Genomic DNA, 18317 nt, shown 5'->3' on the forward strand with positions numbered 1-18317 from the left:
TGGTATTGCCACGTGCGTAAATGTCCGAAGTATAAAAATATATAATTAATTTAACCGCACAGTCAATGGCGTACGCACAAAAAAATTCCAAAGTCCAAAATAACGTATTTTTGGTCACTTTTTATATCATGAAAAAATGAATAAATGATCAAAATGTCCGATCAATACAAAAATGGTACCATTAAAAACTTCAGATCACGACGCAAAAAATTAGCCCTCATACCGCCCCATACGCGGTAAAATAAAAAAGTTATAGGGGTCAGAAGATGACAATTTTAAACATATACATTTTTCTGCATGTAGTTATGATTTTTTACAGAAGTACGACAAAATCAAACCTATATAAGTAGGGTATCATTTTAATCGTAAGGACCTACAGAATAAAGATAAGGGCCCAGATTTATCAAACTGTGTGAGAGAAAAAATTGAGTGATTTTCCCTCAACAACCAATCACATCTCAGCTAATAAGCTATGGTAAAGTGAAAGCTGAACTGTGATTGGTTGCTGTGAGGAAATTACTCCACTTTTACTATGACAAGGTTTGATAAATCTGGGCCAAGGTGTCATTTTTATCGAAAAATGTACTGCCTAGGACCGGAAGCCCCCAAAAGTTACAAAATTTAGTTTTTTCTTCAATTTCATTGCACAATGATGTTTTTTTCAGTTTCGCCGTATATTTTTGGGTAAAATGACTGATGTCACTGCAAAGCAAAGTAGAATTGGTGGCGCATCATATGGATTTTTAGGTGAAAAATTGAAAGGTTTATGATTTTTAAAAGGTGAGAGGGAAAAAACAAAAGTGCAAAAATGGAAAAACACGTGGTCCTTAAGGGGTTAAATCAAACGAAAGGAAAGGTGTGCAGAAAACACCATGTGCCACCTACACAAAGTATTCATGTGATGCAAAAACCTATAAAAGGTGGAAGGGAACAATGTATAGTCCATTGTAACAGGTGGGGGGTAAAAACTGACCCTGGAAGGCCCTACTCCTGCCCTATTAGTTTTTAGGTGAAAATAGGGAGATGGGGCTGCCATTTTAAGGGCGAGTAACACTTGCCAATAAGGGAATTGATAGGGTGAGAGTAGGGCCTTACAGGGTCAGTTTTTACGCCCACCTGTTACAATGGACCATACGTTGTTCCCTTCCACATTTTAGAGGTTTTTGCATCACATCAATACTTGGTGTAGGTGGCACATGGTGTTTCTTGTCTATCTCGTCTTCCTCATCATCCTTTAGCTCCTCTGGCTTCTCCTGCTTCTCCTCTCCTGTCAGATGAGTATAAACACCACCCATTTTTCTACACATTGCCTGTGGTCCACTGCCCCCTCACCCTCCTCCTCCTCTTCCAGTTCAGCCCCCACAGGGCTCATGTGGTTGTGAGATGTAGGCGCCACGCCTCCAGTGCCGTGACCAGCCATTGTTTCCACCATCTGTTGTAGGAAATGAAGCAGTGGAATGATGTTGTTCATCCCATAATCCTAGTGACTGACTAATAATGTGGCTTCCTCAAAGGGCATGAGCAAACGGCAGGTGTCATGTATGAGCTGCCACTGGTTGACATCGAAGTTACACAGGGGAGTACCCCTATCTGCTTGCATCATCAAGAAATCATTGATGGCCTTTCTCTGTTCATATAGGGGGACATTTATCAAAGCATTTAGTAGGTTTTTTTTTGCTTAAAATTGTCGCAAAAAAGTCACTACTCTCTTTTTTCTGCAACTTTTTGCATGTTCAGTGTCCTAAGCAAAAAATTAAAATCTTGCTTTCCATAGCAAAAAGTGATTTTTGACTTGCAGTGGTCAGAGAATTATCAAGTGCAAAAGTCGCATGAAAAAATCTACTAAATTTACTCCAGCTCAGACATGGAGCAGAAAAAGCCACTACCAAAGAAAAAAAAGAAAAAGTGCTTAAGTGAACAAAATTTATCAACAGGCTGAAAGCAGTTGATAAATAAGTCACACATAAGCAAAAAAAAAAATAGTAAGAAAAAAATAACTTAACTTAACTTACTCCGGTGAAAACCTTTTTTCTTTTAAATCAACTGGTGGCAGAAAGTTAAACATATTTGTAAATTACTTCTATTAAAAAATCTTAATCCTTCCTGTACTTATTAGCTGCTGAATACCACAGAGGAAATTCTTTTCTTTTTGAAATGCTCTCTCATGACATCACGAGCACAGTTCTCTCTGCTGACGTTATTATAATAATAATAACACTTTATTTATTGTTGTCCTTAGTGGGATTTCAACCCAAGTCCCCAGCACTGCAAGGCAGCAGTGCTAACCACTGAGCCACCATGCTGCATTTAGCATACATCTGCTATGCATGGTTGCTAAAATGGACAGAGATGTCAGCAGAGAGCACTGTGTTCGTGATGTCATCAGTGTTCCAAAAAGAAAGGAATTTCCTCTGTAGCATTCAGCAGCTAATAAGTACTGGAAGGACTATGTTGGGTGATGCCGTTGTGACACTGCAGCTCAAGGAGGGTATGCTTTGCGGTGTACGAGTGTCTGAAGTGCATGCAAAGTTTCCTTGCCATTGTTAGGATGTCTTGCAATTGTTGATGGATTGCTGCCAAAATTACTGCTGAAAAGTAGGAGGAGCAGGAGCATATGAACCAACAGAAGATGGGAATGCCAGACAGCTCCCTTCAGCTGAGGTGGTGAAGCCTTGGCTGGCTGAAACAGGGAGCGGTGTACCAAAGGCTGATGCAGCGGTTGCTGTAGCAGACTGGACCACCGCATCGGAGCCATGGTTTTACCAGGCTGGTGACGCTGCATATGTTAACGCAGGGCTGTGGTGCCAACATTGGGACCCTAGCCACACTTCACCTTCTGCCTACACATCTTGCATGTGACCATGGTAACATCCTCCGGAAGCTTGATAAAAAAAACTGCCACGCTGCCGAGTAGCTGATTTCCCCCCCCCCCCCAATAGTCTGCTAACTAACTAACTACCCCGGGCACCCCTGCTCCTTTACCTCCTGGGCAGGTAGGCTGCCGTGAAGCAGGTGGTCTACCCCGGGCACGTTTAGCTCCAGACTTCCCTCTTCTGCCACCATGCTGACTCCCAACCATGCTACCACCTTGCTAGCTCAGCTGCTGCCTCACGGGCAACCTGCCACCCTCTTCTCTTGATGATGATGAAGCCCCTTCTGCACTAGGCTCACAAGTGCGATCGGCTTCATCATGATCGAGTTGTGTCTGCACGTCACTGATGTCATTCTCAACGGTGTCTGTTTGAGGAGCCTGAATGCTCGCAACACCACCATTCACGCCACTCTCATCACTACTTGCCCATCTAGAGGAATAAGCGGCGGATGTCTCCTTCACTTTTTGGCTGGGCAGTAGCTGCTGACTGTCCTCTAGTTGATCGTCCTCGCTGTATAGTGGAGCTGAGCCCACAGCATACAATAATTCTCTGTAGGAGGGAACAGCATAGCACAGAGGCAGTTGGAGGACAGGGACTACTCCTGGGCCATGCCAACTGAGGGTTGAGTCTGAGGAACCCACCCACTGTTGACTGGGGTATCAGAAGTCACTTGAGATGAAGTGGATTACCAAGTCAGCCAATCTATGATGTCAGATGGGTTACTAGTCGAGACATGACCGCTAGCTAGCTATCGGGAGCTCAGGCCTCTCGCTAAGACTCCTGCTGCCACGCGTCTCTAATCTGCTGCGACCTCTGCCTGCACATGATGAATTTAGGCCTCTGCCACTCCTCTGTGCATAGCATGGAACTTCTTTGCTTGACATACTTGTAGAACTGCTGAGTGTGTATATATTTCACTTATTTGCGGATAATACGTCCCAAAAAAGGTTGCACCAGAAATTAGCGTAACAATCTAGTGTGTAAGTGTTTTAATGCTTTTACACTAACTGCCCCCTTGAGCTTTAACCAGAAAAAAATTAGAACTGCTGAATGCATATATATTTCACTTATTTGCGGATAATACGCCCCAAAAAGTGTACTCTCTCTCACTCTGAACTGTCCCTGCCTTTCTGCCTGCCTGCAGTGATGCTGGGTTGAGGTGAATGCATTCGCTCCATTTGCTAAATGGATCTGTATTGTCATTGACACAAAGTCTGATCTCTGAGCTAAAAGTCCAAGAAATGCCTGTCTTCAGCAATGGTTGCCGAATATATAGGGCTGTGACATCACAGGGCTGGCTGGCTACTGATAGGCTGCATGCCACCATGTCATTCAGGGTGATCCCTCCTACCCACCTTCCCAGAATTCCTTGCCCCATGTCCTCACAAGTGTATCCACCATTTTAGTTTCCCTGGCCCGCACAAAATGAAGTTTAATTAAGCGATTCGTTTTATTGAATCGCGGTGATACTCGGATTCATTGCAAATCTAATTTTCCATGAAATTCGTAATGAATTTGGATTCGTCCAATTCGACTTTGCTCATCTCTAATACAAATAAAAGCGCTGTATCCAACTTGCTGCTCTATGATTAGCACAGTTATATTCTTTGTTACAATCTTTGTCATTATTAAACTCCCTTACCCTTCCCCTATATCACCCCCCCTTCCTCCCCCCTCCCCCTCAGTCTGGCACCTACACTATCTTGTCTTTTCCTGATCATCATTTACACATTTTCCATTTTTCCTTAACTTTTTCCTCCTTCCTTTTTCCCTTACTGGTTAGTAGCTCATATGTCATTACCTTATGTACCAGACCAAGCCACTCTTCAGTGGACGGAGGTTTATCTGAAATCCACCTTCCAAGAATGCAAATCTTTGCCAACCCATTCAGTTTACTTATCATTTCACTCTTTGCCCCACTAACTCCACTCACCCCCATTACTGCCGATATCGCGTTGAATTGTAGTTTTACACAAAGACTTTCCTCAATTTTGGCAATAATATTTCCCCAAAATGTTAAGATCTCAGGACATACCCAAAACATATGGATCAGGTCCGCCTCTCCCCCTCTACACTTAGAGCAAATAGGGTCATTTCTAAATCCTATTTTCCACAGAAACCTTGGTGAATAATGCAGTCTATGGAGCACCTTAACCCCTTAAGGACTCAGGGTTTTTCCGTTTTTGCACTTTCGTTTTTTCCTCCTTACCTTTAAAAAATCATAACCCTTTCAATTTTCCACCTAAAAATCCATATTATGGCTTATTTTTTGCGTCGCCAATTCTACTTTGCAGTGACATTAGTCATTTTACCCAAAAATGCACGGCGAAACGGAAAAAAAAATCATTGTGCGACAAAATCGAAAAAAAAACGCCATTTTGTAATTTTTGGGGGCTTCCGTTTCTACGCAGTGCATATTTCGGTAAAAATTACACCTTATCATTATTCTGTAGGTCCATACGGTTAAAATGATAGCCTACTTATATAGGTTTGATTTTGTCGCACTTCTGGAAAAAATCATAACTACATGCAGGAAAATTTATACGTTTAAAAATGTCATCTTCTGACCCCTATAACTTTTTTATTTTTCCACGTACGGGGCGGTATGAGGACTCATTTTTTGCGCCGTGATCTGAAGTTTTTATTGGTATGATTTTAGTTTTGATCTGACTTTTTGATCACTTTTTATTCATTTTTTAATGTTATAAAAAGTTACCAAAATACGCTTTTTTGGACTTTGGAATTTTTTTGCGCGTACGCCATTGACCGTACGGCTTAATTAATGATATATTTTTATAGTTCGGACATTTACGCACGCGGAGACACCACATATGTTTATTATTTTTTTTTTTTTACACTGTTTTATTTTTCTTATGGGAAAAGGGGGGTGATTCAAACTTTTATTAGGGAAGGGGTTAAATGACCTTTATTAACACTTTTTTTTTACTTTTTTTTTGCAGTGTTATAGGTCCCATAGGGACCTATAACACTGCACACACTGATCTTTCATCCTGATCACAGGCGTGTATTAACAGGCCTGTGATCAGCATTATCTACGCTTGACTGCTCCTGCCTGGATCTCAGGCACGGAGCAGTCATTCGTCGATCGGACACCAGGGAGGCAGGTAAGAGCCCTCCCGGTGTCCGATCAGCTGTTCGGGACGCCGCGATTTCACCGCTGCGGTCCCGAACAGCCCGACTGAGCAGCCGGGATACTTTCAGTTTCACTTTAGAAGCGGCGGTCAGCTTTGACCGCCGCTTCTAAAGGGTTAATACCGCACATCGCCGCGATCGGCGATGTGTGGTATTAGCCGCGGGTCCCGGCCGTTGATTAGCGCCGGGACCCACGCGATATGATGCGGGATCGCGGCGCGATCCCGCTTCATATCGCGGGAGCCGGCGCAGGACGTAAATATACGTCCTGCGTCGTTAAGGGGTTAAACAAGGATATCCGAGGCGTTCAACCAGGCTTCTCTACTTATCTCTCCTAGGTCCTTTTCCCATTTCCCTTTACATTTATTAATTTGGATCTCCCCCTTACTAGTAACAATCATTTTGTATATATTCCCCATTACTTTCTTTTTATTAGTGATCAGTGGGTCCTTAATATAATCCATAATTGGGTGCTCCCCTACTACCCATCTATCATTATTTTTATCCTTTTTATAAGCCTCCCTAATTTGTTTATATCCACATTTTAATTTCTCTTCCAACCCAAAATCTCTTTTAATCTGTGTCCACTCCCTTAAATTACCTTTGATACCCCTCTTTTCCCAGTCAATAAAGTTGGACATTTTTCTAAATTCTTTTAAATATATATTATGCCAAAGTGGAGTGAATTTCAAGCTTCCCTTTATACCCATCAATTCCCTGATATTCTTCCAAGTGCAATCTAACAGCTGGATACCTGGATATTTCCTGCAAATTATGTTTCCCAACCTTCCACTCTCCAAAATTGTGAACAAATCCTCCACCTTTATGCCATTCCTCTTTAGAAATTCAAGTGTGTTATACTTATCCTGCAAAATATGTGTTCATTGATTTGCAAAATAATAAATGCAAAAATTGGGGAGACCCAACCCCCCTTTGTCTATATGGGGATTGAGATATACAATCTTCATTCTGACCTTTTTCCGCCCCCATATCAATTCATTAATTCTTTTTTCAAGGCCCCAAAAGAAAGTGTCTTTAATCCTGATTGGGGCAGCTCTACAGTAATGTAAAATCATTGGAAGTAGTACCATTTTAACCAGCATAATTCTATCTGCCATGGATAAACCCATTCTACTCCATATTTTGCATTTAGAGTTCACTACCTATAATTCTTTTATAATGTGATCTTTTTATGTCTGTTACATTTTGTGAAAATTTATAATAAAACATAAAAAAAACAAAAAACAATCTTTGTCAGACATGCTGGCCGTGGACGTCTCCACTCTCCTCCTGCTTGCCGGCACGAGCCCCCCGGCTCCTAGGGCGTGCACTTGCTGGCTCTGTGTAATTTAACCCCTTCCTGACCCAGCCGTTTTTTAAAATCTGACATGTGTCTCTAAGTGGTAATAACTTTGAACTGCTTATACCTGGCAAGGTGATTCAGAGATTGTTTTTTCAAGACATATTGGCCGGCATTTATCATTGTAGGTGTAAGTGAAGCATTTTTTTTACACCTTTTTTTGTGTGTGCTGATAATGTGCAGGAGCACCAAATTTATTAGATGGTCACAGAGCATTTGATAAATTTTGTGCAGGTAAACATTTTCTGAAATTTCTCTCTTCACATACGCCAAAAAGTTAAGCGAAGTCTGGGCTGGTGTAGTTTTTGAGACTTTCCAGTGGCTTTTAAGTGGCCTTTTTTGCGCCTTTTCACAAAAAGGAGCAGTTCATTAAACCCTTCCATATCATGTGTATCGCCAAAATCAGTGGATTGCAACTCAAAATCAACAGTAATGTGGGATCTGGTGCTCAGGTTTCTCCGGCCTAAAATGAGGGGGAGACCTAAGGGGGGGGGGGGGTACTGTTAGGAGTTGCACCGTGGTCAGACATGCTGGCCGTGAATGCACTCCTCCTCCACTGCCTGGCTTTTCCCATTCTGCTACTTGCATGCCGTGATGCGACTGCAGCCTGCCCACCACCTCTTAGCTTCGCTGGTGTCTTTACTCTCTTCCTGCTTGCCGCCGCGCGCGCCCCCACCTCCTAGGGCATGTGCATGCCGGCTCTGTGTAATTTAAAGGGACAGTACACATTTAATTGGTTCTTGCTTTCCTATGACCCTATAAGTACAGGCACTTCCTTTTGACCCTTGCCGGATCTTTGTGCCTTATCAGCCTAAGAGAAAGCGTTCTGTTTGTGCCTTGCCTTGCTGTGTTCCAGAACCTGTTGCTACATACCCTGATCTTACTTCTGAACTGCCTGCCCTCTGACCTCTTGCTTCGTGACCTGACCTTGCTACTGTGCCGCCTGCCCTGACCGCCTGCCTGTCCTGACTGCGAGTTGCCTTATCCATCCAGTACCATGTTACATCTCGGCCGCCTGTGTTGACGAGTCATATCAGGAGTAGTGAGCTGGGTGCCGCCTGCCACAGCAAGTCCCTCCCGCTTTGCGGCGGGCACTGGTAAAAACCAGCGGCACCTTAAATTCCTCTCGCTGATATGGCCCATGTCATCATCCACACAGGTAAGCGGATCCACTACTCCTCAACTGTTACAATGTCTTGTCAGCTCCGGCTGTTGATATGTCTCAGGATCGGTGCGCCACTCACTCACGCATGCAAGCTGGTACGGACAGGCGTCCGGCCTGGATGTGGAAATTGCTTGCAGCGGAGAGGGACAGGCAAAAGCTGTAGTGTTGTTAGTCTTGGTGGAGGCCATAGAGCGGTTAATAGCGGCGTCCTTGTGGGGAAGGTGAATCTCAGGTGCATGCACTGAGGAGGTGCGTAGGAAGGGATTCCAGCGCTTGAAAGATCGTAATTGTTTCCTTATTTTTCAGGTTTAGAACATGTAGGTAGTATAGGGGTACAATAGGCTTAGGCTAAACGCGTTTCGGGGGGTCCCCTTCTTCATTAGCAAGTGTTCTTACATATGTAACCCCATATGGTTTCAGCGTTTACTTTTGAACCCTTTAGTGTGCACTGTATTTAGGCTGGGCAAGTTAAAAAATCTGGTATGGATTTGAAGTGCATAGAAGTACTTCATTATGCGGACTAGTCCCGTATATACATTTGTGATGTCCCAGTACGGGATATGCATCTCTCAGTCCTATCAGTTTGAATCCCTGCACGTCCTCAGGGCCCACCTGCATTGTACCCCTATAATCTGTATAATTGTATATTATGTGTAAAGGACCTTTGATATGGTCACATGGTTATTGATCACATGATAATAGTTGTCACATGATAAAGTCAAATGTTTTGTTACCCAGAGAGCACGAGGTGACCAGATGACCCACAGCTAGCCTATTGGCTTTTTGCACAGTCCCCCTTTATAGGAGGGGGAGGTACTACAATCACTCTCTTCCCCCACACTTTCTGCTGAGGTCAAGTAAAGTTCAGACGTCTCAGAGCCAGTGTCCAGTACATCTGGAGGCCTCAGGCCTAAATTGCAGCCTCAGATCTGTAAGTCAAGTCATCTTTGTCTGCTGTCACTATCTTTAGTCAACTCAAGTCAGTTATAGTCAGCGTGGCTGTGCTAGAGTCTGTCAAGTCACTGCAAGTCCCAGCAGGCTGCCAAGCCCCTCGTGTTACTGGTCACCTCTCTGGGAACCTTACTACCCTGTAAAGACTGTTAGACCTGTTCAACTTCAGTAAAGCTACCGTAAACCTTAACCTGGCCTTGGACTATTACTTCTCCTGCCTAACCTAGGAGTAACGGGATTACCTTCGGGTGGTGTCACGAACACTAAGGGGTTAACACCATCATCTACCCCTGGGCAACACCATCTGCCCCTACACCTCACATTGCACCCCTGTTGCTCACCACACATTATTATACAGAATTTTTTTTCATTTCAAATAATATTTTTTATCTATGTTCTACAATATTATTACTGTACGACATCTGATGCAAGGGCCCTCCTAGGATGTTGGTTACAGAATTTTGTATAATAAATCCTATTGATTTTTAATCACTAGCCAACTCTTACTATTCAGTTCAAAATGCATTTATATTATATTATTTTATTTTATTATATCTATATTTATACATAGAACAGGTATACCTAGAAGGTCTTTACTATATCTGGCTACATTAGTTCTACATATATTCTAGTAATAATAATATCTAATCTAATTTAAGACTATGGGGGAGATTTATCAAAACCTGTCCAAAGGGAAAGTTGCCCAGTTGACCATAGCAACCAATCAGCTCGCTTTTTTCATTTTTAACAAGGCCTCTGCAAAATTGGTTAGCATAGTTATATCTTGAATGTCTGTTTCTATTTCCCTTCTCTTTTATGGTGTTCAGGCACATTTGGGTAACGTGCATAATATTCATTCATTTGTATCAATTTTAATTGCAGTGTGAGCAACCCAAATTTTAATCTTCTTTTAAAATTGTTATATATATATATATATATATATATATATATATATATATATATATATGGAAATCCTATCACCTGATGCCCGGGACATGCAGTTCTGGGCGCCATGCAGGTAAATTTCTTAAGCGTCCTGAGGGCGCTGACACACAGAGCGCTGGACTCACATGACCTGTGACTCCACGTCACTAGGACGTCGAGTTGAAGATAATGAATATGCTAATAGCGGGGGCGGGCTTGGGACCTTCACTCCGGGAGGCAGAGGTGGCCAGCTGGCAGGGGTAATGCCTTCAAATCGCTAGCCATGGAAGAAATACCGGAATTTTTCAGGAAAATATCTCAGCAGCCAGTGGATCCAAATAAGTAAGTGACCCCTCGTTAGAATCCTGTTCACACATACTGGGTTTAGTGTGGGTAAACCTGGCTGACAGTTTTCTTACAAAATAAAAATAAACATATTTGGTATCGCCGACAGCATAATTGTCCGAACTATTAAAATATAACATATATCCCGTATGGTCAATGGCATAAACGGAAAAAAAATCCATTGCATTTTTTTTATACCATCATATCCCAGAAAAAATGCAGAAAAACTAAAAGAACAAAGAGATCAAAAAGTCTGATCAATACCAAAATGCTACCAATACAAACAACAAATTATGGCGCAAAAAATGAGCCCTCATACAGCTCGATATATGAAAAAATTAAAATGTTATAAGGGTCAGAAAATGGCAATTAAAAAATAAATAAATCTTGTAAGACATGACAGAAACTACGGTATGCAAATTTGGTATTGTTGTAATCGGTCCAGTCTAAAGTATCAATATAAATGTTAATTTCACCACAAGGTGAATTGTGTGGAAAAAGCAATAAAAAAAATAGTTTTTATCAATTTCACCTCACAAATATATTTTTTAGAGCATATGTTATGATAAAATGAAACGTTTCATTACAAAGTGCAATTGGTCCTGCAAAAACAAGCCCCCATATGGGTCTGTAGATGGGGCAAACAAGAGTTAGGCTAAGTTTCCACTTGAGTTTTTTTCTGGCAGTTTTTGAAAAATTGCCACTGCAGTTTTTGAGCCAAAGTCAGAAGTGGATGCATAAGGGAGGAGAAGTGTAAGTCCTTCCTTTATATGTCCTTTTCCTTTTGAATAAACTTCTGGCTTTGGCTCAAAAACTGCAGGAAAAAAACAAGTGGAAACTTAGCCTTAAATGGGCACTGTCACCAACTTTATTTTTTGATATGTTGTAGTACTTATGTACTACAACATATCTCTAATATACTTTTATTTTTTATTTTTTCATTAAAAAGGTTTAATTTACATTTAAAAACTGGCCACTGAAAAAGGACTGATTTTGGAGTGGCAATCAGTCCTTTTTCAGTTAGGCTGCACTCGCTCCCTGCCTGTCAATCAGACAGGCGGGAGCGAGTGCATTGGCTCCCCGGCCACTGACTGGGAGGCCACTCCTCCCGCACATCGCCGCCGCCGCCTCGTGCTGCCGCTGTCCCTGCACGCCCGCTGCCGGACTCTGCAGTAACTGCAAGTGTAATGAGGGAACTGGGTATGCGGGGCGGGGGGGGGGAGGAGGGAACGGGCTAGTGCCGTAGCGGGGGGGGGGGGGGGGGTAACGGGCTAGCAAAAAAAAAAATAGGATGGTGGGAGCTACCCTTTAAGGTTATCATAGGGCGAGGAGGAAAAGAAAACAAAGTGCAAAAATGAAAATTGGCCCAGTCCTTGAGGGGTCAAAGTATTTTTAGATCTGCCTGTTAATAAAGACCTTATTTACATACTATTTTGGTTGAAATTTTTTGTGTATCAGGACAAGTAGATTGTCATGAGGGACAAGTATTTTTTTTATTTTTTTTTATTTCCACACCCCTGATATATATATAAAACACTTTAACGTAGGTAAAATAATTTTCCATGGCCAATAATAATAGTATACAAGGAGGAAATATATACTACCACACAATAACTGGATAATACCACCATACTGTACTGAATAGCCCCCATACAAAGACCAGTATACTATACAGGATCTGTATACCATATAGTGATTATATACAGTGCCCATATAGCGGTAGACACAGCTGTACAGAAATCTGTATACCATATAATTTAAGTATACAGGACTATATGGCGGTTGATATCAGGATCTATATATCATATAAGTGATTACAGTTACATCTAGGGACTCATAAATACGTCTTTTCTGATCTACGGCATCCTCTTTCCTTTTTTTCTCTGTCCGGATCAGACCACTATGTCGATCTCTTAACATCTGCAGGACAAACATGTTAGACTACATTTTTCCAGTGCCCTCCCCTCCCATCTTTCCATCTATAGGCCCACAAACTGTAATAATGACCTTCTTGGTGTCCTGAACAGTAAAAGGGCAAGTAGGTGGGTATCCAGGTAGGTAGATAGATCAGAAAGCCAGATATGTAGGTAGGTGACCAGGTATGTAGGTAGGCAGTCATGTAGGTAGGTGGCTATCTATGTAGTTAGGCAGCCATGTATGAATGCCAGGTATGTACATAGTTAGCTAGCCAGGTATGTAGGTAGGTAGCAAGATATGTAGGTAGGTAGTTAGGCAGCCAGGTATGTAGGTAGTTAGATAGCAAGGTATGTAGTTAGGCATGCAGGTATTAAGTTAGGTAGCCAGATAGTTAGTAAGTAGGTAGCCAGCAGCCTCCTCCACCCAGTGGTGGATCGCCTGTCTAGTCTTGGGAGGGGCACTATCGGAGTATTTTGCGTTAGCGGACAGAAAATAAGCTGTTGTTTATGGAAGTTACAGGTATGTAATGCCCCCAGGTAGGTAGTGTCCCTAGGAGGTAGTGGCCCCTAGTAGGTCATGTCCCCAGGTCATTAATGTCCCCCAGGTAGGTAGTCATGCCCCCTGTAGGTAAATCCCCCAGATAGCTGCCCCTGTATCAAAACCCCCAATGTACGTAGTAGGTAGCCCCTCTATTAGTTTGGTAGTTTCTCCTCATATTAGCTAGGCAGGGACATAGTAGACAGTCCCCCACATTAGCTAGGCAGAAGAAGTCCCGTACATTCGGTAGGCAGCAGTTCCCCCACATTAGGTATAGGCAGCAGTTCCTCCACATTAGGTATAAGCAGCAGTCCCCCTCCACATTAGGTATAGGCAGCAAAGTTCCCCCACATAAGGTAGAGGCAGCAGAGTCTATCCCGCCTCCCGTCCCAACACCCAAAGACTTCCCCTCCCCAGGATGGGAAAACATTTTTTTTTCTCACCTGACTATGTCCCACACTGCGACACACAGAGAGGAGGCTTTCTGCTGCATGTGCATGAGCCACACATACAGCAGAAAGCAGGGCTGTCTGCCTGGGGATCCAGGACAGGTTTCAGGGATCCTCAGAAGTGGCGGTGGGCCCTTTACTCAGCTGGGCCCTCGGACCACGTACCGGCCAGTCAGTCCACTCCTGCCTGTGTCTGCAAGACAAGCAATACAAGTCTATGAAAGGGGCGAGGGAGCTCCACTCAACAGCTCTGGGAAAACTGCAAATCATAGATGAAGCCTGCAGAGCAGAAAAATGCCATTTACAAATTATATAAAGGACAGCAATAGTTCTGCTTCTCATGTACATACACAGGGCAGCTTATCCTGAAGTCACCTGAAATGACAGGAACACTTTAACACATGGCATATGGTTATATATCATGACTCAACAATATTGGGTGAACATAACCCTTGTAAACATAGCACATTTATTTTCCAATGTAATCCCAAACCTTACTTATTCACAGCCTCCCAGAGAGTTTATTGGCCCAATGATAATTCATGCACTACTTATGGTAGCAAAGGGGTGCCCCTTAAGAAAATAGCTTCAACCTGAAATACCTTTCATACAAGAGGTACTTATGAAATTAATATAGTGTTTGCACATGGACAGACTAGAAACCAAAAATATAAATAATGACATAAGAAAACTTTGTATATAAATTTTCTATTCACAATTCAAGAAAAAGAGAGGTTATGAGCCCATTTGAGATACCGTATTTTTCGCTCCATAAGACGCACTTTTTCTCCCCCAAAAGTGGGAAAGAAATGTCTGTGCGTCTAATGGAGCGAATGTGTGTGTGCCGAAGTGCAGGGAAGGCTGCAGAGGGGAGGTTGCTGACGCTTACCTGATACTGGGTCTGAAAGGCGAAGTGCTCCGCTGCCCCGTTCTCTTATTCACGCCGCTGCCACTGCCCTGTTCTGCCATGCCCTTTACTGCCGCTGTCCGGTTCTCCTGTCCGCATAATGGAGCCTTATGGAGGAGCATGTGCCACACACGTCACTCCCCTGCACCCAGCGTAAAGCTATGGAGGAAGCAGAGTGACGTGTGTGTCACATGCTCCTCCATAGACTCCATTAAGCAACTACAAGGGGGGTCCTGCTGTTTACAAAGGGGGTTCTGTTGTTTACTAGGGGGTCCTGCTGGCCACAAGTGGGGTCCTGCTGGCCACAAGGGGGGTCCTAAATATTTTAGCACCCGTTTGGTTCAGAATATTTTTCTTGTTCTCCTCCTCTAAAACCTAGGTCAGGTGCGTCTTATGGAGCGAAAAATACGGTATATTGTTTGGTATTTAACTGCTGTTCTGGTGGGTTCTGTGGGTGTTCTGAAAGTGCTCTAGGTCAACCAGAAAAATGAAAATTTACAAAACCTGAACTATTATAAATATACAAGTGAATCAGGTTAAAAAAGTATTTAACATGAAAAAATCTTGTTAGTGAGTTGTGGTAGGATAAAATGGAAAAATATTTTGGGTCCTAAAAGACAAAACTGCAGAATCTTGCTTTGTTAGAACATTCTTATAAAAAATAGTCTAGTACAGTGATTCCCAACAGGGGTGCCATTTGGCAGTGCCCGTGGTGCCAGGGACGCCGGAGGGGAAAACTTTTTTTCTTTTTATTTGACTTTCCCTCCTGGTGGAAGCATCAGTGTCATGCGCTGAACACTTCCACCAGAGAGGATCCTGCATCGGTACGCTGGGCAGGGAATTGTCCATGTCACTGCAGCGACTGCACTTCCCCAGCATCCCGCATACCTTATAGCGCACATGGCAGGGGTTGGGAAGCGGGGATTTTTGATGAAAATGGCACAAGGGAAGGGGATTAATTTGTAAGCAGGGGCAAGGACAGAAGTAGGGAGGGGGTTTGAATGAAAGCAGGGGCAGAAGCTGGGGGGGATTTGAATGAAAGCAGGGGGGTTTGAATGGAAGCAGGGGGGTTGAATGAAAGCAGGGAGGTTTGAATGGAAGCAGGGAGGGGGTTGAATGGAAGCAGGGGCAGAAGCTGGGGTGTTTGAATGAAAGCAAGGGCTGCTGGGGTGCATTATGTGTGAGACTGGAGTTATTTGTGTGTGTGTGTGTGTGTGTGGGGCTACTGGAGGCACTGTGTGTGTGAGAATGAAGGTATTTGTGGGGAAAAAATAGGATGATGCTGGAAAAGTGCAGAGCCTAATATATATATATATATATATATATATATATATATATATATTTTTTTTTTTAAAGGTTCTGTTGTGAAGAGTTGTGACAAGAAGAAACCATCATGACAGTCTCGGCCAGATGGAAAAAAAAGTGAACAACTCCGATCAGAAAAGGGCATCTCCTGTGAGTCCTGCATATAGCAGCACTGTAATCTACATAGCGAACAGATAAATAGGTGATGTGTATTGCTTCTTTTTTAGCTATTTTTTCTCGTGCGTCCGAATATTATTCAGTAGGGGTGCCCAAAGAAAAAAACATTTTTGTGAGGGGTGCCCCTAACCAAAAAAGGTTGGGAACCACTGGTCTAGTAAAACATGAATTACTGATTGGTCTGTCTGTATGAAGTACATTTCTCACTAAAACACTACAAAAACAGCAGAGGGCAGTGTTATACTGAAAATATAAAATATCCGCGCTCTTACTATTTCACAAATGGTGTTTAAACATACACATAAGTGAAGTGTGATGAAGTTTGTTGGGAATATATGCAGAATTACAATAAATGCTGTCAATTGTTTTTGACTGACTTAACCACTTGCCGACTGCCCCCCAATTAAAGAACATGTTCAGCAGTAAAAAATGTATCCCCAATCCGCAGCATAGAGGATAAATGTCTAATCACAGGGGCCCCGCTCTGACCTGCTAGTGCAAGTTTGGGACTTCAGTTGGCTGAAACATGCTCCCTCCATACATCTCTATTGGAGAAGTGGAGACCGATGAATGCTCTGTCTTCCCCTCTCCCATAGAGATAAATGGAGGCAACATGTTTCGACAAGCTGATGAGCTGGGTGCGAAACGCAATTTCCTGGAGCAGAGCCATGGGCTGCCCCAGCAGTCAGACTCCCCCGCGATCAGACATTTATCTTCTATACTGCAGATAGGGGATACATTTCTTACCGTTTGATATCTTTTTTTAATTCTGCATCGATCTCCCTGAAGGTCCTTGCTGAGCATTGCAGCGGCACAGAGATTCAGGGAGCTTTTTGCCCATATAGCCCCTGTAACTGGAGCTAATAAGTCAGCCGGGGCTGCTCCCTGCCTGGCAGTGCATAGGGGTTTCTATCCCAGCCCCTGTATACATCCTATCTTAAAGTGGTTATCCAGCAGGAGAGATTTTTTTTCCTAACTACGCCCATTGGCCCTCATTTACTAACAGGATCCCGACACCTTTTGTCGGATTTTGCGCCAGAATTCTGTCTGCGCCAGAATTTGCGCCAGAATCTGGCAAAATCAAAATCACTCAGAGTGAAAAAAAACAACAACAAAAGGGGCGTTTTTCCCTACAAAAGGGGCATGTTCCTGACAAAAAGAGAAAAAATACTCAGAGTGTGAAGAAAACTCACAGGAAAACCTGTGAGGTTTGCTTCACAGAAAACCGACAGCTCAGAGCTGTCGGTAAATTCCTCAAAACGGAGTGAATCCTGCTACCCCCAGCATTGAACAGGGTCTGTTCCATGTTGGGGGTAGTAGTAGAGGGGCTGAGGGATTGATCGCATCGGGTCTCACTTCTGAGACCCGATCCGATCAGATGTTATTAAGCAGAGGAGCATGTTCCGATCCCCTGCAATGTACAATAAACTTTCATTTTTAAATTCTCCACGAGGAGCCAATCAGGGCTCCTGGCAGGGTTTTAATATAGAAGCGCTGTGGTGGGCAAAGTTGTACAGAATCGCTGGGGGGGATAAATCTGGCCCCTCCAGCGTTTCTATATATCTTTCCCCCTGCTGCGCTATATCAAACTTAGTGCCCGCTGTGCTTGAATAAATGTACTGCCCCCCCCCAGCGCTATTATATATCTATACTGACCCCCACTGCGCATATACTGACCCCCGCTGCTCATATTTATATATATATATATTAACCCCCCTAGCTGCGCATATTAATATTCATATTTTCTCCCTCCCCTGGCTGCCAATGAATGAAAACTCTATTAGCGGCGGAGCGGAGGAAGGCTGCTGCCCGCTCACGCTGCTAAGAGTTTGTCATTCATAGCGGGCAGCAGCTGCATATCATGCTGTGGGGGTCAGACATATGGATATATGTCTGACCCTCACATGATACATATACAAATGCCGGCTCACCGCTATGAATGACAAGTAAAGCAGTGCAGGGAGGCTCGCGCTGCTGCCCCTAATAGCTTACTTGTCATTCATAGTGGTGAGCCGGCATTTGTATATGTATGATGTGAGGGTCAGACATATACCCATATGTCTGACCCCCACAGCATGATATGCAGCTGCTGCCCGCTATGAATGACAAACTCTTAGCAGCGTGAGCGGGCAGCAGCTTTCCGCTCCGCCGCTAATATAGTTTTCATTCATTGACAGCCAGGGGAGGGAGAAAATATGAATATTAATATGCGCAGTACATTTATTGAAGCACAGCGGGCACTAAGTTTGATATA

General features: G+C 43.3%; 2 protein-coding genes across 5 annotated transcripts in view; one reads left to right on the plus strand and one right to left on the minus strand.

Moving 5' to 3' along the window:
- The window catches only part of HERC3 (HECT and RLD domain containing E3 ubiquitin protein ligase 3), a 179786-nt gene that overhangs the window by 91499 nt on the left and 69970 nt on the right, over positions 1-18317 (minus strand). The window contains exon 1 of one of the 4 annotated variants that reach the window (XM_056567722.1): positions 13669-13827. The exons of the other annotated variants lie outside the window; for them this stretch is intronic. The gene's annotated coding sequence lies outside the window, so the exon portion shown is untranslated. Of the gene's footprint in view, positions 1-13668; positions 13828-18317 lie in introns of those variants that run through there. 4 annotated transcript variants of the gene reach the window in all.
- RASSF6 (Ras association domain family member 6) overlaps positions 1-18317 on the plus strand; it is a 133501-nt gene that overhangs the window by 14040 nt on the left and 101144 nt on the right. Inside the window, exon 2 of the mRNA XM_056567813.1 lies at positions 15938-16036. The gene's annotated coding sequence lies outside the window, so the exon portion shown is untranslated. The remainder of the gene's footprint in view (positions 1-15937; positions 16037-18317) is intronic.

The sequence above is a fragment of the Hyla sarda genome, chromosome 1 (assembly GCF_029499605.1).
Source record: "Hyla sarda isolate aHylSar1 chromosome 1, aHylSar1.hap1, whole genome shotgun sequence".
Taxonomy (NCBI): domain Eukaryota; kingdom Metazoa; phylum Chordata; class Amphibia; order Anura; family Hylidae; genus Hyla; species Hyla sarda.